Source organism: Hemiscyllium ocellatum, assembly GCF_020745735.1.
Source record: "Hemiscyllium ocellatum isolate sHemOce1 chromosome 27 unlocalized genomic scaffold, sHemOce1.pat.X.cur. SUPER_27_unloc_8, whole genome shotgun sequence".
Classification (NCBI taxonomy): Eukaryota; Metazoa; Chordata; class Chondrichthyes; order Orectolobiformes; family Hemiscylliidae; genus Hemiscyllium; species Hemiscyllium ocellatum.
In genome coordinates this window covers 1,013,877-1,029,285 of record NW_026867517.1, presented here as the reverse complement: position 1 = coordinate 1,029,285, position 15,409 = coordinate 1,013,877, and the positions used below count along the sequence as shown (strand labels likewise).

Below are 15,409 nucleotides of genomic sequence, written 5' to 3'. Positions count from 1 at the left end.
TCATAGCAGGCCGACAGAGAACAGGGGAAGAGCACTCAGACCTTCACAGGCTTGTCACCACAGTTGGGTCATCGTGGCCCGTGTATCAGTATGGGACAGTAATCTGCATCTACTGACTGGAAGCACAGCAAATTGGAGTGCTGGTGGGACTATCACACAGGAGAAAACGGCTTCGACAGATCAACTGGAATGGCTCCCAATGCGCAACTCCACTCACCTCAACTGAATAACTGTAAACAAATTACTCAGTGATTCAAATGAATACTCGGTTTTGAATCTGCATTGTGTCATGTACCTTCGAGGATGATGTCAAAACATCTTCATTTCTGTGATGGAGTATCCTGTTGGGCAGAATATATCCGTTGTCAAATTTTCCACGTTCTCTTGGTCTAACTCCGATTTCACTCAGAATCGCAAAATGTGTGACAGCGCAGACTGAGGCCATGCAGCCCAACTTAGCTCTGCTGGTTCAACACAATATGTAAATACGTGTCTCATTCTGTCGCCTTCTCCCTGTAAATCTGCACATTGTTACATTGAACATGCCCACCGAATTCCCTTTTGTGTCCATTGAATCTGCCTCTTTGTCACTGTCAGACAGCGACTTACTGGCCCCACTCCCTGTGCGAAAACGGTCTTCCTAATGTCACTTTTGCTTATTTTCCTGATGACTTTAAATCTCTGCCAAATTGTTATCGATCTTTTCAGGCCTGGGAGCATTTTCACTGCATTATTTCCTCTGTCTAAAACCCTCATGACGTGGAAAACTTCAATCAGGCCAGCTTTCAGCCCTCTGTTCTCCAAAGAGAGCTGCCCCAAACTTTCCAATCTCCCTTCGTTGCTGACATTCCTCAGGACGGCACCATTCACTTCAACCTGTTCAGTGCTGTCTGCAATCACTTCACTTCCCCGCTTCCTGAAGTATCACACTCAGAATTGAGCGTAATAGAGGTGGAAGATTCATTCAGACTCGGATTGCGTGGGCGAAAAACCTGGATTACTTGTTTTCACTTTGAGCAAGTGTTTCCCTTCGTCGTCTTCACCGCAATGGCAGCTCCGCGCCGTCCCTAATTCAGGCAGTCCGATCTTATTTAACAAAGCGGCTTTTTGAGAAAATTGATCAGGTATTTTTGCTCTGGTCAATTTAAGAAATGATGGTTCGCCTGGGATTGGAATCCGGGAACTCTCACACGTCTGCATTCGCGAGAAGACCCAAAGCTAGAATCATATCCCAGACTAACGAGCCACCAGCCATGGGTGCAGCCACCTCCTGAAGCAGCTGAGACTTGCTCAGTACGAAATACATTGTACATTGCTCCCAGAAGTGCAAGCAGGGAAGAGTTTCAAGAACACCTGCTTCTCAATCTGTCTCCCTGCTCCCAGGTCGCTGCTGTTTGTCCCATCCCCAGGCGCCGGGCTCTCTCCACTGGTGGATAATTGAACCGTTTTATTTCTCCTTGCAAGCTGTCCTGGTGGAGGAAGGAGCCCACACGCTCTTCTGCTCTCTCTCTCTCATTAGTTGTTGAGGCAGGATAAGTCAGTTACAGAAATGCGTAGGAAATTGGCAACTTTGAGCTTGTTCCAAAGGTCCTGTTAACGGAGAGACTGAAAGATGCTGTGTTGTCGGGACCGAGAGAAATGGAAACCCTTCCCTCAGGTAAATTGGTATGAGTGCATTTTTGTGCAGCCTGCTTGGTGTTCAGAATTTGTCTTGACACAGCAATCCTACAGAGAGTCTTTTATTACACGGGCGTCGGTTTCTTTACCGCAGGAAATGGACAAAAACAGCAAGTCATGTATTTCAACTTCACCGGTTCATTGCCATCTGAGAGAAGAGGTTTAACACTTGAGATCAGAACACACCGACAGAAAACTGGACAACACGACTCAGAGCTCCACAAGCGTGCCAGAATAACTGTGTAAATTTGACTTGTGTATCGATGTGACACATTGAGCTCAGATACACGAAGTTTTGGGAAGCAGATGACAAGGTAAAGGAGAGAGCAGAGTGTCGTTATAGGGGAAAGCTGCTGAAGACGACATTGAGTAAAGAAGTGAAAATGGTTTCCCTTCTGGGTTGTGATCCTAACATGCACCCGCTGTGCCATTCTCCTGCATTGCACGGCAGCTTTCCCGAGTACTCAGTGAAAAGTATTCAGCTTTTCAGTTGGCGTGTGTCTTGCACGTTCGAGAATGAAATCAAAAGATCTTCACTGCTGTAGTGTCATGTGCTGTTGTGCAGACATATCACCGATGTGCAAATATAAACTCAAGGAGTAATGTACACTGGAGACTCAGAGCCAGTTGAAACTTGCTCAGTGTGAAGTACATTCCACATTGCTCCAAGAATTGCAAGCAGCAAAGCGTTTCCAGAACATCTACTTGTCATTCTGTACCCGGGCCGCTGATGTTTGTCTCATCCCCAGGAACTGGACTCTCTGTACTGGCGGATAATTAAACCATTTTGTTTCTACTTGCACGTTGTTCTGGGGTGAGGGAAGAGTCCATTCGCTCTTCTGCTGTCTCTCTCAATCACTTGAGGTGAAAGAAATCACTTACACTAATGCATGGGAAGTGAGTAACTTTGAATATGAATTTCCTCCAAAGGTCTATTATCGGAGAGATAGAAAGATGCTGTGCTGGCGAGACAGAGAGAAATGGACACCAAGCACTCTTCCTCAAGTAAATTCATATGCGTACATTGTTGTACAGCCTGCTTGATGTTCAGAATTCGTCTTCATGCAGCAAAATGCAGAAAGTCTATTGCAAAGTGGGCAACGCTTTCTTTGCTGCGATCGCGCAGCAGTTAACATCTGAGACTCAAGTGTCCCATGAAGAGAATCCGAGTGAAACCTTCACTCACTCAGAGTCATCCCCGGCTCTGAGCTGAGGGACTGCAGGCAGTCCAACGCGGAAGGGACGGTTAAAAATGAACCAGTTTTGCTCCCTCAGCCTCTCTGTCACAGAGTCAGGCAGTGGGATGGCATAAACACGTTGCACCATTCTCGCGCAGACAGAAGCCATTCAGCCCATCGAGTCCACGGCGACTCTCTGCCACTTGCCTCTCTCTGAGGTGATTCACAATCAGTAATATCTGTCCTCATAGGAAGGAACTGTATCTGAGTGGTGATACGGTTTCTAACATACTGATCATCTTGTCACTCACGTCCGACCTGGCGTGGTGATTAATGCAGGGAATGGATGGAAGTACAAGGCATGCGTTTCAACTTTATCAGTTCATTGGCATTGAGAAGAAGTGGTTTTGCGAATCAGTTCATAGGAAACCGACGAAGAACAGGAGAAGACCACTCAGACCTCCAAAAAGCATGTTACTTGAACTGTGTGAGTTCCCCGAGAGTATCGGTATGATACAGGGTATTCAGACACTCAGGCAGTAGGTGCAAAGGCAAGATATAGAATATAGCACAGCCCCAGTTCAAAAGGAAGCCGCTCAAGGAGACATTGCACTACAGCGGAGGATGACTTCAATCCATCGACCTCGGGGCTATGAGCCCAGCACACAACCACTACGCCACTCTGCTCCTACATGCCGAGAGTTTTCCACAGGTCCCTTCGAGACTGATGTCAAAGATCTCCACTGCTGTCGTATCATATGCTGTTGCGCAGATGTATGGAAGCTGTGTAAATATAAACTTTTTCCTAACTTCCCACATTCTGTTGGTCGAATTGTGATTCCATTCTGAATCACAGCATGTGTCAAAGCACAGATGGAGGCCATGCGGCCCACCTTCGCTCTGCTGGTTCGACACAGGAAGTAAACGTGGGTCTCTACTTGTATCATTCTCTTTCCTTCTCCATGTAATTTTGCACAGTGTTACTTTAAACATGACCACCGAATTCCCGTTTGCGTCTATTCAATCTGTCTCTTTGTCAGTATCAGTTAGGGATTTACTGAACGCAACCACTCCCTGTACGAAAGCGTTCTTCCCAATGTCACTTTTAGTTCTTTTCCTCATGACTTTAAAACTCTGCCGAATTGTTGCCGATCCTTTCAGGCGTGGGAGAATTTTGACTACATCACTTTCTCTGTCTAAACTTTGCATGACTTGGAAAGCTTCAACCAGGCCAGATTTCAAACTTCTCTTCTCCGAGGAGAGCTGTCCCAAATTTCCAATCTTGCTTCAGTGCTGACATTCCTTAAACACGGCACCACTGACGTCAACGCAATATTCCATCATTTCACTTCCTTGCCTTCTCCCCAATTTGTACTCCAAGCGGTAAAAACAATGACTGCAGATGTTGGAAACCAGATTCTGGATTAGTGGTGCTGGAAAAGCACAGCAGTTCAGGGAGCATCCGAGGAGTAGTAAAATCGACGTTTCAGTCAAAAGCCCGCACTTTAGTGAAGGTACTTTTTGAGAAAGTTAACCGGGCACTCTGGCACAAATCAGGAAACGTGGGCTCGTCCGGGTTTTCGCGCAAGTCTACGGAGTAGAAGACCCAAAGCGAGAATCATACCCCAAGACCAACGAACCACACTGAGAGCACACAAGCACCCCCGCTCCACCTCTTTAACCAGCTGAGTCTTGCTCAGTGTGAAATACATTTGACATTGCTCTGAGAATTGCAAGCGGCAAAGGGTTTCCCGAACAGCTGCTTCTCATTCTGTCTCCCTACTGCTGTTTGTCCCGGACCCAGAAACCGGGCTCCCTCCACTGGCAGAAAATTAAACCATTTTGTTTCGCAACTTTTCTCTGACACCGGAGTGAACCTTGATAAGCATTGCCCTCCGCAACATAGGGTACAGAGAACAACAGAAGACCACTCAGACCTCCACCAGTGTGTCATCTCAATTGTGCACATTGGGCCAGTGTACCAATGTGAAATATTTATGTCAAAGTTTTTTGGGAAAGAAAAGAAAAGGCGAGGTGCTGAACAGTGCGCCGTTCTACGGAAAAGCTGCTAAAGACGACATTGAGTGAATAGGAGAGATGGTTTCCCTTCTGGGTGATGCTCCCATCATGCACCCGCAGACAGATCACCGTCCTGCAAGTATAAACTCTGTCTAAGTTGCGCCATTCTGTTTTCTTCGAGCTGTGATTTCACGCCAAAGTACAAAAAGTCAACACTCACAATGTTCAAACTTTACAAAGTTCTCAGAGATATATTTAGCGAACACCTGGAAGAAATTGTCCCAAAAGTACCTGGGGAATTTCGGTTTGAGGTCTCTTGAACTTTAAGTGGAATGAAGGGACACAAGAAAAATTAAATTTAAACTGTAAAACACACGTAACCGCGTCTACAAACAGACACTGCCAAGCAGCCCTGACCTGCTCCGCCGAGAGAGTGAAGACTGTTCACTCGTTTGTAGCTGCAGAAGCAATCATCCCAACACATGCAAACAAATCCGCATCAGGATGCGATTTCAACGAGCTACATAACACTACAGCACCCAGGTACGGTGAAGATCAATAAACAACTGTAAAGCGCATTGCAGAAGAATGAACAGCCGGTGGGCCAGCTGAAAACTGCTTCCCTGACCGGGAATCGAACCCGGGCCGCGGCGGTGAGAGCACCAAAACCTAACCACTAGACCACCAGGGAGACATAAACACCTCCTAGTAGCTCTGCTAAAAATTGCCTCGCTGCCCGGGAATCGAACCTGGGCTGCGGCAGAAAGAAGACTTTCACCGGTATATCCATCAATGTAATTCTTTTGTATCCCTTGCTCCCGATGCGATCTCTATAACATTGGGGAGACTGGAGAGTCATGTCACATCTCCGGGACTCGCCTGCGCGCCTTTATTGGAAAAAAGCGCGGAGCGGACCCGGAAGCTGGTGTAGCGCAAGCTTACCTGGGTAGGGTTTTTTTTCGATAAAGGCACGCAGGAGAGTCCCAGAGATGTGACTTGACTCTCCAGTCTCCCCAATGTTATAGAGATCGCATCGGGAGCAATGGATACAAAAAAAATTAAATTTAAACTGTTAAACAAACGTAACCGCGTCTACAAACAGACACTGCCAAACAGCCCTGACCTGCTCCGCCGAGAGAGTGAGGATTGCTCACTCGTTTGCAGCTGCAGAAGCAGTCATCCCAACGCATGCAAGCAAATCTGCATCAGGATGCAATTTCAACGAGCTATTTTACACTGCAGCACCCAGGAATGACGAAGATCAATAAACAACTGTGCAGGGCGTTTAAGAAGAGTAGAGAGCCCTCTGACCTGCTGAAAACCGCTTCCTTGACTTGGAATCGAATCCGGGCCGCGGCGGTGAAAGCGCCAAATCCTAACCACTAGACCACCAGGGAGACATAAACACCTCCTGGTAGCTCTGCTAAAAATTGCCTCGCAGCCCGGGAATCGAACCTGGGCTGCGGCAGAAAGAAGACTTTCACCGGTACATCCATCAATGTAATTCTTTTGTATCCCTTGCTCCCGATGCGATCTCTATAACATTGGGGAGACTGGAGAGTCATGTCACATCTCCGGGACTCGCCTGCGCGCCTTTATTGGAAAAAAGCGCGGAGCGGACCCGGAAGTTGGTGTAGCGCAAGCTTACCTGGGTAGGTTTTTTTTCCGATAAAGGCGCGCAGGAGAGGTGTTATACCACGCCACCTTTTTGCCTCCCTTTTAAGAATCCTTTCAATATGTTTTTCGGACAATGGTGGCGGTGACCAAAAGCAATCATTTCACTCCTCTTCAATGCCCCAAATCTCCTCCTATGAACCACTTTGACCTGTTGTCTGTGTGTATTTGGTTTTCAAAATGTAATTTGGCCATTGAAGTGAACAGGGTGAGTCATTATTGATCGCTAGCTTTTTTGCACTAACAGTAATTATCCACTAATTTGCTGTTTTGTTTTGTTCCACCAAAGCTGGAAACAATGATCTGTATTTATTTTGCACTCAGGTGTGAAAAATCACCCCAAGAATCGTCATATTATTATAGCTGATTGAAGCTATAACAGGAGGAATTGTGTGGCAGTTTCAGACTAAAATCTTGGCTGGAAAGAATGTAGATTGATGATGAAAGTCAAAAAGCAGAATCTCTGGCCACAACCTACATTCTGGCTTGATTAAGTGGTGGCTCTTCAAAAGCACTTCCAAGCCATCACCTCAACCACCAAGAGCAGGTAAGTGTGAACACAGCATTCCAACTGTGAAATATATCACATTGCTTCTTTGTTTTTGATCAAAAACCTGGAACTCGCTCCTGAACATTATTGCAGACCAAATTATAATGTGAAGCAATTTAAGTGGCAGCTCAGCACCACATTTTCAAGGACAGTTTGGGAAGGGTTGTTGGCAGACCCAATGATATTCACGTCTCATGAAATAATAAGCAAAGAGGCATGGATAGAGGATTGGCTAACCAATGATACAATTGGGATAAGTGGCATGTTCAGGATAGCAAATTGTAATCAGTAGTTTGCCACAGGGATCAGTGCTGGGGCCAAAATTATTTACAATATGTATTATTTACAATTATTTACTTGGATAAGTGAATTGAATGCACTATTGCCAAGATTGCAGAAAAGATGGTTGATAGGAAGGCAGGTGGTGAGAAGACATGAAATATCTGCAGAGGTTTATAGACAGGTTAAGCAAATGGCAAATGGAATAGAATTTAGGGAAAAGAGGTTGTGCACTTTGCCAGGAGGAACAGTGCTGAATGTTAAATGGAGAAAGCTGTTGAATTGAGGGATTTGGAAGCCCATACCCATGCATCTCTTCATCCAAGTTCAGTGAGTAATAGGGAAGGCAAATGGGAGGTTGACCTTTAAATAGAGTATAAAAGTCGGGAGGTTATAGTGAACCTCTATCAGGCAACAGTCAGGCCACAACTGAACACTGGGTGGGTCCTTTACCCAAGGAAAGATATACTGACTTTGGTGGCAGTCCAGAGAAGTTTGACCAGGATGAAAAGAATATCATATGAAGAGAAGTGAATTGGTTGGGCCTATACTTATTAGAAGTGAGAAGATTTAGAGGTAACATTATTTTCACATAAGCGATTCTGAGGAGACTTGACAGGCTTGATGTGGAAAAGTTTACCTTTGTGGGTGAGTCTAGCACCAGAGGGAATAACCTGCAAATGAGAGATTGCATGTTGAAGACAGATAGGAATTTTTACTGGGGACAGTAAATCTGTGGACCATGTTACTACAGGGGGTTGTTGAGCTTGGGTCGTTAAGTACATTCAAGGCTGTCAGTTTTTGTTTAACTAGTAAGGGAATTGAGGATTATGTGGAAATAGCAAGAAAGTGGAGTTGATGTTTACCAGAGCTAACGTGATCTGAATAAATGGCAGAATTTATTCAATGAGCTGAATTGAATAGTTAATAATAAAGGGGCCAGTACATCCTTCCTGAGATATGGGGCCCAAAATTGCGTTCAATCCTCCAAATGCGGCTTGACCGGAGCCTTACAGAGCCTCAGAAGTACATCCTTGCCTTTATATTCAAGTCTGATCTAAATAAATGCCATCATTGCATTTGCCTCCCCAACTAGTGATTCAACCTTCAAGTTTACCTTGAGAGAATCCTGGAATAGAACTCCATCGTCTCTTTGCACATCTGATTTCTGAATTTTCTCCCCATAATCCTTCTGTTCCAGAGTAGCAGCAGAGATTTTCTGACAAACCGATTTTATTCAGGGATACCAAGGTACCTCTGGAATTTCCAATATCTCAGAAGGAATAGTTATTCCTGGACAATACAGAGAGAAATATGGTGTGGTCCTGTAAACTCCAGAACTTTCCACTACCTGAGTCAGCAATAACTCTTTCTGGACCAAGAAACAAAAGGGCCACTGAGAAACTGCAAAATCATAAGCCCTCAGAAGCAGAAATTAGGCAATTCAGCCCATTGAGTCTGCTCCACCATATAATCATTCTTAAGTATCAAGGGTTACGGGGAGAATGGGGATGAGAAAGTTATCAGCCAGGATTGAATGATGGAGCAGATTCAATGGGCTGAATGGCCTAATTTCTGCTAGTTAACTATCCCTGAGAAGAAGGATGTATAACAACAAGCTGTTTCCTGGGACAGATGAGATAAGTTTTTAATAAACTCGTGACAAAAGGACAAGTTAGTCTGTCTGTGGAAGGATGGCTTTGACACCAAGAGGTTAATTGCAGGACAGGCTGTTTCAAACAGACAGCTAAACCTCAAGGCTAAGAAGGTATGCTACACACTGGAGGTCTCTAGCAATGTGGGGAGGTGGTGTTAGAATCTAAAGAAACATCACACCACAGATTTCAAAGTGAGGAATCTCCACCAGAATTTAAACCCAGAAAGATGCAGCAGCAGTACTTGGAAAAACAACACTGCAGTGAATCCCTGAACACTTCCAGAGACAGATATTGTCGGTGGAAAGTCAGTTAAATTCTGCCATCAATTGGGTGATCCCCAAGTTGGGAGTGAGGTTGAACTTGGTGACTTGAGGGGGGTGGGGGGGTTATCTTTGGTTGCTACATACAATAAAGTGTAAATCATTGTTTCAGCAGTTGATTCTCTGCGCAGTTTCTGAGTCAGGAGCCAAATTAAGGCAATTCACCTACAGCCACAGTGAGGCTAGGATTAATATTGACTCCATTGCATTCAGCAGGACATCACAGCAGCATTCAAGATCTCAAACAGAAACACCCAGAGGAACATGTTGCCCTACATTAGGTAAAATTAGCCTGAAAAGTGGTGTAACCTGTTCTAGTGATAAAAATAAATCCCCAACACTTTAAAATCAATTATCAGCAATTTTTTATCCAATCTTTACAGTTAAAAAATAAACACAACTATTAACAAACTGGTTATAGGCCAAGAGCAGACAGGTGGCATTAGTTTAGTTGGGGATCATGGACTGGTTGGTCTGAAGGGTATGTTTCTGGCCTACATGACTCCATAGCACTGAATGAATGGAGATCCATCCCAAAGATGATAAAAATTTCGAGCACCACTTTACGCAAATATGTGGACCCCACTCCTGAGGGCAGTAGGGCACTGAGGTTCAGTAGTTCAGACAGTCAGCCAGCAAGTTCTCTCTGGGAGACTTGCCTCAAGAAAGGAAGCGGTTTCCTGTCACATCAGTTAGTTTATCCAGTTTGGAGCAGGTCCGATATGTCCAACAAAATAGGTAGACAGGGCAGTGAAGAAGGCTTAAGCCTCACTGGCCTTCACCAGTCAGGGCATTGAGTATAGAAGTTGACAAGTTATGTTGCAGTTAATCAGGATATTGTTGAGGCCACACTTGCAGTATTGTGATTCGTTTTGATCACCTTGCGAAACAAAGATGTTATTAAACTTGAAAAGAGTGCAGAAGACATTTACAAGAAACCAGGACTCAAGGTCTGAGTAACAGGGAGAGGTTGGACAAGCTAAGACGTTTTTATTTCGAGCATAAGAGCCTCGGGGGGCTGGGGCGGGCTTATAGAGGTGAAGAGATCCTGAGAGGCATGGAGAGGGTGAATGCACTCAATCTTATTTCCCAGGATTGGGGAATTTCGAATATCAACATGCATTGAGAATCCCCATGAATACACGCAGCCTGCGTGGGAGTGCTCAAGGGCTCTAATTGCAGAGAGAACTTTAATTCTTTCGCGAAATGTGGACTAGTGTTCTCGCTGTAGACGAGCCTTTCATTGGATTGTTGAATCTGGCGGGTAACAATGACCCCTGCCCCGTGGAAACTCTATGGAAGCAAATTGATTTCCTCAAACTGACTGGAGTGTCACCAGGATTGGGCAGAAGCCAATCGGTTGCCGAGTGCTGGAGAGGGGATTCCTTGCAGCACCAGGGACCTGGGTTTGAACCCACCCTCATGGTGACAGTGTGGATTTTGCCCTTTCCTACCCCTCCCTCACTCCCTGTCTACGTGGGTTTCCTCTGGGCGCTTGGTTTTCCTCCCATGTTCCAAAAATGTACTGGCTAGAATGGATTGGGCGTTCGAAATTCAGGGATAAGCTGTGGGGGTTATCGGGTGGGTCTGGGGGGGTGTATGTTCTTCCGAGGGCCAGTATGGACTTGGTGGGCCAAACGGCCTGTATCCACAGTGATTCCCCCAACGTGTCTCCAGCCTGGCTTCCAAGTCCATCTCTCTGTGCCGAAGGTCCTCCAGTGTGTGTTTTCCCTAGTTTCCAGCACCCAGAACGTCCCACCTTCTGCAAATCGAAAGACAAGTCCCACCCTGCCCTCTCCCATGTGTGTTGTGTAACTGCTTAATCACTTTTAGTGGCCCAGCAAAGGCTAATAGCCAATTTGGCAAACCAGGAGGATGGCCTCAACCGCGACGTTGGGTTCATGTCACATGACAGGTAACCCCACTTCACTGTTCTGCTCTCTCTCACGCACACACACACACTTACACACTCACACGCTCGTGCAGAGCCTTTCCGGTAGACATGCTCTCTCTCAGACACACAATAATACGTCCCTACACTCACACCAATGCATACATCTTCGCACATGATTATACTCCATCACACACACACTTTACCCAGCATGCACACGCACTTACACACACACTCTCTCTCTCATGCACGTACTCACGCATTGGGAGTGAATTTGCATTTGCAGGATTATATATTTGGAAGTAGAACCATTCTGACTCAAGATTGGGATACAGACAGACTCTAACCTCACAGCTTTCATGCATTGTTTGACGTGAGGTGCTACCTCCTTTTATAAAACATAAAGTTTCCTGGAAAACGTGACTTAAAAGAAGTTCTGGAATGTACAGATTAATTAGCCGAAATCTGCAATCCATTTTAAAAGATGAATGATTTAACAGAAATCTAGGTTTCTTCAATTCATCACTTATGTTGCATGACACTATAATCTTTTTGCACTATATTCTGTGCCTTGTGATCCTACTCCACAGCTACCTGATGAAGGAGCAGCACTTCGAAACCCAGTGCCTCCAAATAAACCTGTTGGACTATACCCTGGTGTTTGTGAGATTTTAAAACTTTATTTCCAGTGAATACAGCCCACACCTCCAACTGTTGCCAGTAAACTTTGCAATGCCAATGAAACAATGAACCTGTAGTCCTGAAAAATATACAATTTCTAACAAGATTAGCTTCTCATTCACTGATCCTTCTGAGACATGACATTAGTGCTGGAAGCTGAAAGAAATGAGCAGCTTTAAAACAAAACCTGTTGGACCTCGCAGAGTCTGAACCTGGCGGTATGTTCAGGTAACCTTTACTACGACCTTATTTTGTTACAGCTTCAGATTTCACCAGCAAAAGAGGCATACAATAAGTGCTTTTAAAAGAAAACACCTCCAGCTCAAAGTGCACCCAGTCCCCCCACCCCACTTTCTTTGTTGGTCAGCTGAGTTGTCCGTTTATTACTGGATCCCTGGTCCAGCCAGGTAAAGCATGCAGCTGGGATGACTGAGTGGACCCTTTCCTGCAACGGCAGTTTCCTTCACTAAAAAGAGACAGGAGTGAATCAGATGGTGTTTTTCTCCCCCACTGCGGCTCCTGGGAGTGGAAAGGAAACAATCACCAAAACCCAGTCTTAGCTTTGTGAATCTTCAGAAAATAAGCCAACGTTCATCCCTTCAGATTTTCCATCCTGAGCTTTGTCACTCTTTTGTAGGACATTACAAGTGGAGGTTTTGCAGAAAAGTACCACAATGCAATCTGATTAATCAGGACCTGGATGTTTTCGGTCTTTGAATGTAAGTGTTGTGCTCCAGAACATTGGTGTTCACAGTTTATAATACTTATCTTCCCAGTCCCCTGTATCACTTGTCGAAAATGTTTAATTTGCGTTTTGTAATCCTTTCACTGTCTGCTAATGAGGAAAGTGTTTGCGTGTTTTACCTAAGTTATGTTGATCCTGCATACCTCGAGCCTCAAGCTAATTTCACGAGAAACCTTCTCCAGTTCAAAAGCAAACTGTTAGTGATGGCTCTGTTTCTTGTCACGTATCCAATTTCAGATCGATGTTGTTAATGTCCCTTTTATTCCTTCAGATCCAGGTTTCGCTCACAGGGCATGAACAGAACTGTCTCTAAATACATTTACCAATCTACACTCATCCTATTGATTGTCCAGAGACAATCCAGACAACGTCCTCTTGTTGTACAGGCCGGGAGGTTGACTCTGATGTTCTCGGGGTATGAACTGATCTAAGACATTGAAAGAATTGTCGTTCGTGCACATCAGGAATTCAAACCCCTTCTCTCCTCCGAGCCAATGATCATTAATCTGCCCATTCCCACCGCTTCTTCTCCCATCATTACCAACAGCCCCAGGAAATCTTCAGTTAACCTTCTTTGCTCCAAAGCGAACATTCCCAACCTTGGGAATGTCTCCCCACAATGGAAATTCCTTATCCCTGGAAATGAAGCATGGCATACACTTGGGAAGAGATTTTGGCAAAATATTGTCGGTTAGGAAATGGAAAAATGTTCATGAAGCAAAACAGAAATCCCATTCTCCAGCTTTGTGAACCTTTAGAAAGTCTTTGGGAAGCGGATTTAGATGAGAATGAAAAATGAACTGTCCGACTGAGCAGAGACAGTCCAGACACCGTCCCCTTGTTGAAGAGGCCGGGAGATTGACTCTGATGTTCTCGGGACATGAACTGATCTGAGACATTGAAAGAATTGTCGTTCGTGCACGTCAGGACTTCAAACCCCTTCTCGCCTCCGAGCCAATGAGGGAACTTGCGAACAGACAAAACACTGAAAGGCTCGATGGGCGTCGGTCCCGGAGGAAGAAAACTAATTCCTCGTGACATGGATGTGTCTGCAGAAGGTGGGAATCAGACTGTCCCCGGTGTCTCCACAATGAATGTCCCAGGCATTATTAAGGAAAAGTAAAAGTGATAGACGACAATTGTAATTCTAGGCGGGGTGGCTGAATTATGTATTTACTAACAGCCACCCCTAAATCATGGTGCAGCGAAACGGCTTCCAACGCCTGTCTCTGTGGTGCAATTGGTCAGCGCGTTCGGCTGTTAACCGAAAAGTTGGTGATTCGAACCCACCCAGGGACGCCTTGTTCGCTGTTCTTCCTTGACTTTGAATCTGCGTGCTTTTAAATGGGGTCAGGAAAATGTTCCCCCAACGAAAACCTTTCCACAAAGGGGTTTCTGAATTGAATTAATGCCTGACGTAAGGGACTGCGAATGCGGAGAACCCGAGACAAAAAAGAGAAACTCGGCAGGTTTGACAGCACCTGTCGGAGAAAACGGAATTCTTAAATGCTGCGTCTGATTCTCTTTCCATAGATGTTGCCTGACCTTCTCCGTTCCTCCTGAAATTTTCCATATTTGTTTTTAACTAAAAGTTCATTTTGTATTTAGGGATGAAACACCTAGACTAGCCGTGTCCAGATATTTAACCCTTTCGAATCACCGTGAAGCGAATGGATTCAAAAAAACTCTGCGATGATTCACTCTTTCTCAGCTCCGCAGGCAGACAGACCTGGGAAGTGAAGCTGTCAGTATGGTTCTGTATTCGTGGGCAGAGTGGTTAATGCGATGGACTTGAAACCCATTGCGGTTTCCCCACGCAGGTGTGACCCCTGACGACTACAAAATGAGAAATGTCGTCGAAAAGAAAGGGAGCTTGCTCCCCGGCTTCTTCTTTAAGATTCACGTCAGTGGAGGGGGAAAAATATTTCACTCACATTGGGACTATGAGCCAAAGATTTTCACACAGCTGAACACAACATTGTCTGAGAATATCTCTGGACATATTTGTAAAAGTCAGTGATTCTGCATCTCACTCTAACCGTATTGCGCTCCCACCTCTGTGTTAATGTCTGTTTTTCTGTGTTGATGTGACTATCTCTGCAAGCAATAGGACACAGATTACATCGGAGAGAAGTGTGAGTGTATCTGTCTGTGTATGAATGACAAATTCTGTCTGCAGTGGCACACATTGTCCCGGACGTGTGTGTCGGAAAGTTTCTTTATATCTGTCTGTGAATCTGATTTTGTGCCTGTGCGTGTTGGTGTATGCCCAGTTCTGCCTGCAATGGGACAAACTTTGATTCAGCACGTTTATAATGCATTCTTTCAAAGTCAGAGTTTCTCTCTCTCTCTGAGAAGTACAGTAACACAATGCCGCCTTCTGCTGGCCTACCCATGTGACATCACAAGCGCCACATTTTCCTGTTCCACTGCATCTGTTTCCTGGTCCTCTGCGGCGTTGGAGGGGGTTGGAGCTCCATCAGAATTTTATTGAGAACAGCAGGAACAGCATACAGCTGCCTGAGTCAGGTGTGAACTCAGAAGGTGGGATAACTGAATGAATCCTTTCCAGAAAAGCAGCAGGTAACAGCTTCTTACCAGTGTGTTTTCGTTGGGGTTTCAGAAGGTTTTTTTTTGAATGGACAAACCGTTTCCCACACACAGAGAGGGGAATGGCCTCTCCCCAGTGTGAACGTACTCATGTATCAGCATTTCATGTTTGTGTTTAAAGCTTTTC

The 15,409-nt window shown here is 45.2% G+C and overlaps 2 non-coding genes across 2 annotated transcripts; one reads left to right on the top strand and one right to left on the bottom strand.

The window, feature by feature from the left end:
* Positions 1 to 5,493: 5,493 nt before the first annotated feature.
* trnae-cuc (transfer RNA glutamic acid (anticodon CUC)) lies at positions 5,494 to 5,565 on the bottom strand. Its single transcript has one exon. It is a non-coding gene; the product is annotated as a tRNA-Glu (tRNA).
* Positions 5,566 to 13,897: 8,332 nt separating this feature from the next.
* Positions 13,898 to 13,971, top strand: trnan-guu (transfer RNA asparagine (anticodon GUU)). The gene has a single exon. It is a non-coding gene; the product is annotated as a tRNA-Asn (tRNA).
* Positions 13,972 to 15,409: the final 1,438 nt, after the last annotated feature.